The 12,782-nt window shown below is 43.9% G+C and overlaps 1 protein-coding gene across 2 annotated transcripts in view; it reads right to left on the bottom strand.

Moving 5' to 3' along the window:
* CDC42SE2 (CDC42 small effector 2) overlaps nt 1-12,782 on the bottom strand; it is a 113,596-nt gene that overhangs the window by 50,966 nt on the left and 49,848 nt on the right. Inside the window, exon 1 of one of the 2 annotated variants that reach the window (XM_014577965.3) lies at nt 214-423. The exons of the other annotated variant lie outside the window; for it this stretch is intronic. The gene's annotated coding sequence lies outside the window, so the exon portion shown is untranslated. Of the gene's footprint in view, nt 1-213; nt 424-12,782 lie in introns of those variants that run through there. 2 annotated transcript variants of the gene reach the window in all.

Below are 12,782 nucleotides of genomic sequence, written 5' to 3' on the forward strand. Positions count from 1 at the left end.
TCCCATCTGCTTGGCCCTAATGCCTGAGTTACCCCTGAGCCACCTGGAATGCTTTCATTTATCCAAATATTTCCCAGATTTCTAAATATTATAGCAACAATATGCATACTTGCCCAGAAAATCTGAATTAAATACAGAGTTTCTAAAAAAGAAATGGAAAGAAGAACTAGACTAATTATTCTCAACTAAGAATGTAAATGGTTAAGCAGTTACCCAGTAAGAATCACACTGGCAGTCAGGCTGGGTTGGAGCAGCTTCCTTCCCCGCAGCATGATGCAGCAGGCCTGGCCAGACGGGAGCAGCCCCTGCCCAGGGTGAAGTGGCCCATGGCACAGTGGGCTTAATTGGGCTGAAGCAGCTCTTTACCCACTTTGTGGGGGACTGCTCCAACCCTGCCAGGCCCGCCACACTGCAAGTGGGGGGACTGCAGGATCCCAGTTAAACACAACATTTAACCAGTTAACTTTTTAAATGAGATTTTACATCCCTGCTGCTCACTGGTGGAAACAAATGTTAACCAGTTTATGATTAATCTAGTGGAAAATCACATAGAGGAGGCATTTGACCCCACTTTGAACTCAACCCAGGTGCTGCCAAGTCAGACAAATGTTAGAACTCTGATTCAACAGACGGTAACTTAACTCATAGGCTGTGGGAATACTCCTTTACCTGTATGTTTTGGCAAAGCTTAACTGCAGAGTCAACTTTTCCTACCAAATAAAATTATGTTACAAGCTAAACATGTAATTTTAAATGGAATGGATTTTAATTAGAAGCTGAATAGATGTGAAAAACTTTGGCTAAATAGACCATTAAGGATTGCAGAAAGACTGCTGCTACAAAAATGAAAATCCAAAAGCAACCAACAAGTAAAGACTGGCGCACACATTGTAAGCTTGTCCACATGGAAAGACCCACGCAAAATTCTCAGATCTGGGATGCTTTGCTGGAAAGATCTGAATGAGTCTATTATATGCCTCCCCCTTACCTTCCCATCTCTATACAAAGGATGGGAAAGACTAGTCAACTTTGCTGCAGCTGTGCAGCAACTACCCCCTTTAAAATGCCACCAGTATGTCTTTCAAAGGGGCAGCCATGTAGTCCAGGGTCAGCTGGGGACTCAGATCAACTATGAGGCGGGCTGCCCCTTTAAAACGCCACCTCTGCGCATTTCAAAGGGGCAGCTGCCATGGAGTCCCCAGCTGACCCCGGGCTTCACGGCAGCTGCCCCTTTGAAATGCGAGGAGGCAGTGTTTTTAAGGGGTAGCCCGCCGCAGGTACGAAGTTCCTCATTCCTCCTTTGAAATGTACAAGAGCCCCAGTAGGAGCTCTTGCACATTTCAAAGGAGGAATATGGAAGTGTCTATCGACTAGTCAGCGGAAATTCCATTGACTAGTCAATTAACCGCATTATAATATCCGTACGCTATACTCACTTCCTTCCCTATCTCTAGCTTCCTCTTCTGAACATTACTTTTGTCTATTTTCTCTTAATTTTTCTTTAATTAGTTGGATGTTTATAAACAAATTTTGTTTGCAAATTATGAAATACAAAACACAGCTTTATATTTTAATCATTCATCTACTATATATTTTAGAGATTTTGTCTGTCTGTTTGATCAAGAACCCCTCCTCAAAGTGAGAGTTAGGACCACCAAATTAAGTATATAAAGCTTCTTGTTATCATAATTTAAAGCAAACATAAGGGTTTTGTTGTGCCAGGAAAATGAGATGTGTCAAGAATGGGATTGCTTCTCATAAAACCAAACAGAAAAACAGACAGAATCACTAAATGAAGTATAGTACTCAAAATTGATATAACTGAGTGAATGTTGAAAGACACTGAACCAAGATCGACGAGGAGTCCTGTGGCACCTTATAGACTAACTGAAGTGTAGGAGCATAAGCTTTCGTGGGCAAAGACCCACTTCGTCAGATGCATGTACATGTACACTGAACCAAGATGAGCCAGAAAAATTGGATGAACCTTGAATAGGCTTCTTAATAAGCCTTACAGAAAAGAGAGAAAATGTGGAGTAGTGCTCTATTTTGACTCCGTTAAATCAATATTTAGGGTTTGAAAACTAAAAGACAATGCTATTGGAAACCAAATTGACTATAACCCCCTGTTTTTTTTGTTATAACATTGCTAATGATATTTTTTTTAGGAATGAAAAAAAGATCCACTTGATGTATCTTTTTAAAATAATTTACTAAAAAAGTAAACAGGTAAATTTTAACAATCTCAATAAATTCAAAATAAAAATTAACTTCAAAATAACACTGCATTTTTGAAAAAATACATTCATTTAAGTGAAAAATGTACATTTTTTTATATTCTAAAAAACTAAAACTCTCACAACTTCATTGAGTGAAGGACCTGAGCAATGCCAGACAAATCTGCTAATCATATATATAGTAGCCCATTGTCTGAGAGTCTGTAATGCTGACGTACACGGCCACGCTCTCTGCCTGTGCCTCGCCCCCCTTCCCCTCCCTCCATGGGGGTTCGGCCTAGCGCCGCGCCGCTCAGCTGGGCCCTGGCAGGAGCACCGCTCAGCTGGGCCCAGGGTGGCAAGCGGCTGCAGCTCAGCTGGGCCCAGCTGAGCGGTGCAGCGCACCACGAAGGAAGGGGGGCGGGGCGCCACACAGGGAGGAGAAGGGGGGCAGAGCTGGCCGGAAGGGAGGCGGGAAGCAGAGCTGGGGGAGATCGGGGGCTGTGGGGCTGGAGGGGAGGATGGGGGGGGGCCCGGACGAATGGAGGAGGGAAACGGCGCTGGCGGGGGGGAGGAGAAGGGTGCCTTGGGGGCTTGCCAGCAGGAAGAGAGGGCAGGAAGCAGATCTGGGGGGGGGGAAATTGGGGGCCGTGGGGCTGGATGGGAGGAGGGGAGCAGGAAGCAGACATGGCGAGGGGGGGGGGTGCAGCCACTGGCTGCAGCTGGACCCCAAACGGCCGCTTGCTCCCCGGCTGCGGCCCAGTTGAGTGGCGCTGCCGATGCTCAGCTGAGCCCCGGTGGGACAGGAAAGAGGGCGGGGCGGTGATGTACACGGCCAGGGGGTGGGGCGGTGTATGTCACCGCTCCCCCTTCCTCCTCCCGCCGTGATGCTGAGTGGTGCGCCCCTCAGCTGCGCTCCTGCGGGAGTGGGAGGGCGGGGACGTAGACAGCCCCGCCCCCTGGTCGTGTACGTCACTGCCCCTCTTCCCCTCCTGCTGTGGCACTCAGCTGAATGCTGCGTCCCTCAGCCAGGCCACCAGGGGAGCCAGCAGTGCAAGGGGTTGTTTGGGCTCCCCTGGGGTGGGAGATAAAGGAAGGGCGCTGACGTACACGGCCACGGCCCCGCCCCATGGCCATGTATGTCACCGCCCCGTCCCCCTCCCTCGTGGCAGCCCAGCTGAACAAGCACCACCGTGGGAGGGAAGGGGAAGAGGAAGGAGGGCGGGGAGAGACGGAGGGGAGAGAGGCAGGAGGAGGAGGAGGAGAAGAGAAAAGGAGAGAGAGGCAGAAGGGGGAGAAGAGAAAGAAAGAGACAGAGAGAGAGGCAGGAGGCGGAGGAGAGCTGGGGGGGGGGGAGGCAGTAGGAGGAAAGAGACAGAGCAAGAGAGCTCAGGAGAGAAGACCTGAAAATCCTGTTTTATGACAGGCTAATTGGCTAGTATTACATATATTATTCAAAGTTTCAGGTACAGCTAAGGTAAATGGCAAATGATTAATATATTATGAAATCTTTATGTATATTTTATTTTTTCTGTATACAGTAGACTTCCGATAATCCGGAACCTATCGGACCTAGATGGTGCCAGATTATCAAATATGCCGGACTATCAGGAGGTACTATAAAATGGTTATATATATATACTGTATACATTATATACTGTATATAAAGTGTTCTTAACCCTTTTTATTGTACATACTGTATACAGTATACTGTAATGTTTTAGTTTTTTTAAAGCCTTTTTTACCCTTTTTGCTCAGTTCAGCTGCTGCCGCTGTTACCTTGTGACTCATTTTTTGCCGAAGCTCTCTTGCCATTTTGATGCCGGACTATCAGGAGTGCTGGACTATTGGAGTCTATTGGAGTGAGTGTGTGTGTGTGTGTGTGTGTGTGTGTGTGTGTGTGTGTGTGTGTGTGTGTGTGTGTGTGTTAGTAAAAAATAAAAAAGTTACTAAAAACAAAATCTTGTTCCCCAATGTTTTTCTTTCTGAAACTGACAGTACAGGCAGTCCCCGGGTTACGTACAATATAGGGACTGTAGGTTTGTTCTTAAGTTGAATCTGTATGTAAGTCGGAACTGGCGTCCAGATTCAGCCGCTGCTGAAACTGATCAGTTTCAACAGCGGCTGAATCTGGACGCCAGTTCTGACTTACATACAGATTCAACTTAAGAACCCCAGGCATCCCCAAGTCAGCTGCTGCTGAAACTGATCAGTGGCTGATTCCAGGAAGCCCGGGGCAGGGGCTTCCTGTAGTCAGCCACTGGTCAGTTTCAGCAGCGGCTGACTTGGGGACGCCTGGGGCAGAGCAGCTGGGGTGCTGCTGGGTTGGTCCAGTAGCGCTGCCGCTCCTCAGCGCTACTGGACCAACCCAGCAGCACCCCAGCTGCTCTGCCCCAGGGGCCCTGATTCAGCCGCTGCTGAATCTGACCAGCAGTGGCTGAATCAGGATGCCTGGGGCAGAACAGCTGGGGTGCTGCCCGGTTGGTCCAGTAGCGCCCAGAGCGGCGCTACGGGACCAACTGGCAGCACCCCAGCTGCTGTACCACAGGTGTCCGGAGCAAAGCCATGGAGCACGGGGGCAGCGGGACAGCCCAGACGCGTCTGGGCTGTCCGCTGCCCGCGTGCTCCGCGGCTTTGCTCTGCTTTGCCCCCCCGTCCCGTCCCCCTGGTCTGCAGACCAGGGGGAAGGGGGGGGGCAAAGCAGAGCCAAGCCGCGGAGCGCCCGGCCAGCTGACAGCCCAGACGCGTCTGGGCTGTCAGCTGATCGCGCGCTCCGCGGCTTGGCTCTGCCTTGCCTCCCCCCCCCGCCCCCCTGGTCTGTAGACCAGGGGGACGGGGGGGGGGGGGGCAAAGCAGAGCCAAGCATCGGAGCGCGTGGGCAGCGGACAGCCCTGTCCGCTGCCCACGTGTTCCGCCGCTTTGCTTCCTCTCCCTGGTCTGCTGGAGACCAGGGAGAGGATCGGCCCCGTTCGTAACTGCGGATCCGACATAAGTCGGATCCGCGTAACTCGGGGACTGCCTGTACACCCACAGACTTTCCTTGTGATGCTCAGTTAATAAAGTGTATTAAGTAATGCACCTATTTTTGGAGACAGGCTGAGGTTTGCCTCCTGCGTGTGTCCATTCCCACACAAGCTTAACTCTAGTTGAAGTCCCATTGATCATGAAAAGGAGATGTTTTCTAGTTTGCACAAGCTAAACAAAAAGCATGTTTATTTCCTCCCTCTTGGTTTCAAGCTATTTTTAAAGTGATACCAACAATATTTGTCAGAAAGACCATATTTACATTTAAAGAAAAATTGTTTTCATATACAGATATTTTGAATTGGACAAGCTCTTCAGATAGATCCAGCAATGCACTTCTTGAGCCACATACTAAATCTCAAATTTATAATTTACTTAAGAATGTCCCCAGGCTCCACAATATACTTTGGGCAACGAAAGGGAAAGTCACTCATTATCATCACCTGAACTGTGTGTACCAGGTTCAGCACATTCCATACCTATCTCAAAACCAGAGATTTCCCAAAAGCCATAAATTTTTCTGAAAACAATGATGGAAGGCAGTAAGAATATTTACTGTAACTGTTTTGAATGTCAAGTTTTCCACCCAGATGCACATGCAGAACCCCCACCAAAGTAAGCAAGTTTTATGCATGCATCCATGGGACTTTGGCTCTTAAAACATAATTCACTCTACATTAAAACAAGATCTGCAAATCATTTACTCACTTGGATCCTGAGAAACCTGAGTTACAAGTTACATTGCTGGATCACATGAAAACACATTGATCATAAACAACATTTGTAAGAGCCCTAAAACTTTCCTTTCACTTCCTTATAGCTTTCTTATAATAGCTTTTTGCTTGAATTTTTGAAGCTTAGTCTCAACCCAGGAATGAAAACTTTGGGAAAGAGAGTCAACAAGCTTAGATTACCTCAATTTTTGTCTGTCCTTAGGAATTACAATTTAGGAACCTTACGTACAACCATTTCTACGTTTTCCCCTTTATCCATATGAGTAAGGTAAACATGAGTGTAAGCATTTGCAGGATCACACCTTTGTCTTTTTTTGGTGGTTTTTGTTTTGACAAATATGACTTATGTTCCATAGGTGAGTTTAGTTATTCATTAGTAACTAGATGAGAACATGTTTGTGGATGGAGTGTACTGATTACTGATAGCCAATTCTTAAGTTTTTTACACAAATTTCATCAAAGGAATATTTAGACTTTCACAGACATTTCTGTGTATTTTTAAAACAGGCTGAACTTCAAATTTGCCAGTGACTTAGCCCTTCATGACTACAGTTATTCTGAACAAGTTTGAAACTTTTTGGTTCAAAAGCAAATGGTGCAGTGGATTTGCACATAAAATAGTGCTTTTTATTATTATTAATCATTTGTGCCCTATTTGCAAATCAAGACAAATTTCCCTCCACCTCCATTCTGACTTTGTTTTAACAATACTGACAATCTATTTCTATCCTTACACTCCTTTCAGAATAATGTCAAATTTTAATGGAACCCACACAACCCTAAAATCAGCTCACAGGGGAGGATACTAAAGATTACTAAATTTTTCATTTCCATTCAGTACCAAAAAAGGTCTGGTTACTGACAAAAGGTGTCTACACTGTAACACTGCAGGGTATTAAACCTGGTTATTGCTTTCAATATTAGGGATGTTAAAACGTTGTTATGTAAATGTGTATCCTCTGAAATTTTCAGTGGATACACATTTACCGTATTTTCCGGCGTATAAGGCGACTGGGCGCATAAGACGACCCCCTAATTTTCTAGTTAAAACATAGGTTTTCGCCTATACTCGCCGTATAAGACTACCTCCCCTTAAGAGGCCAACTGGCAGCGCCCCAGCTGCTCTGCCCCAGGGTCCACAACAAAAGCCTGGTCTGCTGGGGGGAGGAGGGGCGCACTAGCTGCCCCCCCCCCAGCAGACCAGGGACACGGGGAGCAAAGCCGCAGCGGCGGCGGGGTGCCGTGCCTCGGAGGCTTTGCTCTGGCAAAGCCTCAGAGGCGCGGGACCCCGCCGCTGCTGCGGCTTTGCTCCCGGTGCCCCTGGTCTGCTGGGGACCGTCTCCAGCAGACCAGGGACGCCGGGAGCAAAGCCTCTGAGGACGCCGGCAGCGGGACAGCCATGGCGCATCTGGGCTGTCCCGCTGCCGGCTTCCCCCGAGGCTTTGCTCCGCGTCTTCCTGGTCTGCAGACCAGGGAGACGCGTAGCAGCTTTTCTCGCCCCGGAGTACACGGGTGTCGGGACCGTGAGGTCCCGCAGTCCATGTCCTCCGGGGCGAGAAAAGCCCCGTTCATACCTGCAAGTCTGGGACTGCCTGTATGTTTATACCCGTAGTATAAGACGACCCCCGATTTTTGGGGGATGTTTTTTAGTATAAAAGTTGTCTTATACACCGGAAAATACATTACCTCCTGGATAGGAGCGGGAGATGGTGCTTGTGCAGAGCTAGCTTTAAAGCAAGCACCAGCTCCCAACTCTCCCCTCCCGATCTGGTGCCTCTGTATCAGAGGAGGGGTGGGATGGGCGAAGTCGGCTCCGCAGAAGCCAGTATGGACAGGGAGCCAGCTTGAAAGCCGGGTTCCAGCATGTACCTGCTCCTACTTGCCCCTCTCACCCACTGTGGTGTTGCCTTTCCCCACCAACACCCACTCTGCCTGCCACTATTGCACTGCTGCCTCTGTGGCTTAAAATCTGTCTTAAAATCTCCCCACGGGCACCAGCTCCCGCTCCCCCCGCCTTGCTACCTCTGATACAGAGGCAGCAAAGGGAGGGGTGCATGTAGTCATTGGAATTAATTGATAAACCCAGGTTTATTGGTTAATCATATAAATGACTACAAACTAACATCCCAGTTCAAGTGCCCAGTCACAGTAGGAAAGAGCATATATACTGTAGGGAAACAACAGGAGAGAAAAGAAGATTGCAAAAGAGCAGTGACAAGAGTGCTAGAAAGAAAGCGTATAGAGAAAATAAGAAATACGGAGAAGAATTGCTACAGAAATGAGGGCACATCAGAGGAAGCTATAGAGTAGTTAAGGCAGGAAATTGTGTGATTCAGTTCAGAGAAAGAACAGCCAGTTCAGTTTGTGGGTAATAGCACTGTTTGCAAGTAAGAGCTGGAAGCAGTAACAGTGTGTGTGTATAACTCCTTTTTAAACATCTTGCCTACACAAAAGGATAGAGACTCTTTCCAGAAATGTATTTCAGTGAGGAAACTTTCCTGAATATTTTATTTGCTAATTTCCCCCTCTCCTCCACTGTTTCATTTGGACATCATTTTACATTCAGTTATTTCTGTTCAATGTAGCTAAAGGCCTTGTTAATCTGCCAATTCCAACCACCCCCACTCCACACCTAGCAGTATTGTAGTGGTTTCATTATCTTCCATACTTCAAGGACAGGACTGTAAAAACCTAATCCAGAAAAATGGTTTGCAAAATATTGTTCCCAGCTTCTTCAAAATCAAAAGTTATGCAAATAATTTTGGGCATTAATTCCCAAAAATTATTAATCAGAAGAGAGGTCTGGGGTAAAAGTAATATACATGCAAATCAAGTTTAACTGAGGGTAAAAGTGGAACTGATTAGTGACGCACACAGATTAATGTTTTACAGCAGAGAACATCAAACTCTAGATTTTCAGTAGTTTATTTTTACGTGTGGAGAGAGGGAGAGTTCCATGCAACAAAGTTCCTCAGAACTGCAGATAGACTACTTGTTCACAGTCTCATACACACCCTATACACAGACAGTACAATTTATATGTTGTAGTCTTAATGCAAGAGTTTTACAAAACAGTAGAACAAGAAGCAGAGAAGTACAAACAGTTGTCCAAAGCTATATAGGCAAAAAGCGATGCAGTGAGGCAGAACATTTAAAAATGGAATAAAAAGCTTTCTTCAAGTAAAACTGTAAATTGCAAAGAACTCAGCTCTGTACATCCTGCAATACAGAACCAGAACTTCCTCAGATACATTTGGTGTATGAAACTCGACCCCACTTTCTCTACCCACTCTCTCTCTGCAGTTCCTAAACCTCATTACATTATCAAAACACTACATCACACTGAGCAATCTAGAGACAATTAAATGAAAGACTATCCTTTCTTCTGCACAACAGAGCTCTTTTGGAATCTTAGCACCTAATTCCAATCAAGGCAAAAAGCGCTGCAATGGAAGTTGTTGTGGTCTTCCAAAAACATGGCTACTGATTATTATTTGTATTATGGAAGCACCTTCAGGCAACAATCAGGATCATGTAGGCCACTGTACGAACAGGTATCGAAATATGTGCAGACTGGTAAAGAATGAAACAGGCACGATGGAAAAATACTTATTAGACTAGACAGTGTCTGCTAAGGAAGCATGGTTTATTTTCCAGTACAGTAAATCAATATAATAATTCATTCATAACATTTGAACTTCAATTTAAAGTGAGTCAAATACACAACTGCATTTTTTAGAAAGAACTTGGCCTTAGAAAGAAAAAAACCCAGACCTTAAAAGTAAAATGTCAGAAGGTGCAGACCTCAGCAAAGGTAATTTTAGTTATGAAAAGTTAGTTTATACAATCTCAGATTCTAAATTAACCTAACACTGTATTCCTTATTCTTTCAACAGTGTCTGCCATCAGATCTGTTCACTTCCATAAACACAGGTTGTTTGTCTTCGGGGTGTGACAAAGCACATTTATTCAGTCACCTAGGCACTTTGGCTGGGCTGCATATTTTAATGTTTGAAAAGCCAATTAAAGCGCCTGTGTCCCAGTCTTGCTTGATATGTATCAGTGTGTGTTTTAAACAGGAAGGGTGCATCCGTTTACCCATCATGCTTCTGCTTTAGCTTTCAGTTCCCTGGTCAACAAACAACTTAATACTGAATATTTTCCAATGAGTGGGCTACAGATCATCAGATTTCTCATCCACTTGGCTTTCATTATCTTAACCAAGTCATCTGTTTATTTTCACTTCCTATTTCTTTCATTGATTTCTCCACTACTATTTACTTTTTATGGTGTTGAAAAACTCAGATGGAAAATTAGACTAAAGAAACTTATAAGATTTGAAACCCCTGACATTTACACAATGTAGATATGAGGGATAAATTTTTGAAGAGCATAAATGACTTAGGAGCCTGTGTCCTGTTTTCGAAAGTGTCTAAGTTAGTTGGTAGTCAACGGGACTCAGGTATTTTTGAAACACCCACCCACAGAAGTTAGAGACTGAAGATACATATTGGATCATGCAACCCATCACCTTGCCAATGAAGGACTGTTCCATAGATTACATTTTCTAGAGATAAATCCAATCGAGCTTTAAAAACAGTGTTTCTTAAACTTTTTAAGACCGAGGAATACCAACCATTTTTTTTTATGAGAAAGGCCAAAGGAAAAAAAGGTCGGGGGGGAAATTTATTAAGGAAATAAAAGGTCGCCTGCCCCTTTAAGGATAGCCATTTTGAACTCGTTCTCTGCAGCACACCTCCGACTGCCTCATGGCACACCAGTGTGCCGTGGAACACAGTTTAAGAAACACTGCTTTAAAAGTTGCAAACTAGCATTTGTGTCTTCAGCTGAAAGGGATCCTAGCTATCTACTTCATGGAAGAGATGCTTAGTAACATAACAAAAGAAAAATTGCAATAGGAGGGAACAGATTAGGATACAGCCTCTGTTATAGTAACTGTTTTTCACAGACCATCATACAGCATGAATGGCAGTAACTTGCAAATGGCTATAATGCATTAGCAACAGCAGAGTTCTCTACCTTAAGACATTCTTCAGAGTGCAACTTAACTTAGATGTTACAAATTGCTTATGGGCTTATGATTTTTGATACAGCTTTATGAGTAACTGGATGAAATATGCTCAATAAGTGAACATGATTCAATCTTTTTCTTTTGGAAGACATTCAGAAATGGACACTAATGTTTTCATGTATTCATCAAAGTATACTGACAAATCACGCAGGTATCTGAAGTAAGAAGATGACAAACTTCATCAAAAGAGGAAAGAATGCTTTAAAAAAAAATCAAAATCCCCACTGAAATCTGTATGGTAATCTATCAGGAGTTACCAGTTGAAAGTGTAGATCGTACTTCTTGTAGTGTATCTTTTCATGCATAAAAAACCAAAACAAGAATAATATTATTCAATGTAAACCTTAAACAAAATTAATCAATTAAAAAAGTACCCACTGAAAATACTGACTTAACTGAGCTTTTTGTAAAAAGTACAGAAATACAAATATGTGCACTGAGAAAAAAAAAACATGCATAGCAAAGGAAAAAGAAGTGTAAAATATAACAGTAGTTCTCCTAGGATTTTATGATTTCCAACACTGATATGCAACATCCACATACATTCTACAATTACTGGCCTACTTACTATAATGTGTCAGTTTCACATGTCCAAAATACATTAACAATATTATAACAAAATGCATATTATTAAGTACAAGAATCAATGTATAGGAAGTTCAAGCCACTGATCTGTATTAGGGATACTCCTATAAGAATCTCTCCTACAATGACTCACTTATCACCCCAAAAACTATTTAATCACATTACAAGATCCCACCTTTGAATCACTGGTATTTGCTAGACCTTCAAGTTTGGGCTTAGCAGTTGAAAGTGACAGAAAAGGAGAGATAATCACGAGACACCAATGTGACGGGGCTGAAAAAAAAAAGGCAAATGTGATGCAAAGATATCAGATGTGTTATTTCCAGAAGAGATAGAGAAATATTAATGCCATTGTACAGGGCTTTGGTAAGAACTCATCTGGAATCTAGTGTACACTTTTGTGCACCTATGTTCAAGAAACATTCATTTATACTGGAATAGGTATAGAGAAACTACAAACGATCAGGGAAATGGAAGGGTTGATCCTATGTAAGGAGACTGGAAGACTTTGACTTGTTTATACTACAAGCTTTGAAAACTTGCTAAAAAGGAATGAAGTGTGACGTGCAAATATTTGCTAAGATAGAACAATGTTTTGTATGCTGGCTGGGACATCTTTTTTAATGGAAAGAATCCTGTTTCAAATCTTAGGATATGGAATCCAAATCATCTGCTAAATCATGATTGGTGCGGAGAAAGCTAAAATATCAGGCATTGATGTGCAGATTGGTAATCAATCATTCAGGCAGCAGCTACACCCATGCTCCCATTCTAATGCACATACTGGTTGCCAAAGCTCTGATCACCCCCCACCAATCCACAGACATTACCTCAAAAGTCCAGACATACATCCCACTAGTCATAAGAGCTAGGCAATTCAATTCGATATACCTGTAACTGACTATGCAAAAGCTGGAGGAACCTTATACAGTAGATGAAATACTCAAGTTTCCACTTCCTCATAAAACAAAGCTTGTTTACTGATAACCAAAATCACCTCTAACATACTCATTTATTTGGTTCTTGGAATTGTTTCAGTCAGTTGGTTCCCATGTGCTCTGCATCTGCGGTTAGGACTTTTTTCAGAAATCACCGCTTTTCTGTATACTTTGTATTGGAACAAAAGTTCTT

This window comes from Pelodiscus sinensis, chromosome 6 (genome assembly GCF_049634645.1).
Source record: "Pelodiscus sinensis isolate JC-2024 chromosome 6, ASM4963464v1, whole genome shotgun sequence".
Classification (NCBI taxonomy): domain Eukaryota; kingdom Metazoa; phylum Chordata; order Testudines; family Trionychidae; genus Pelodiscus; species Pelodiscus sinensis.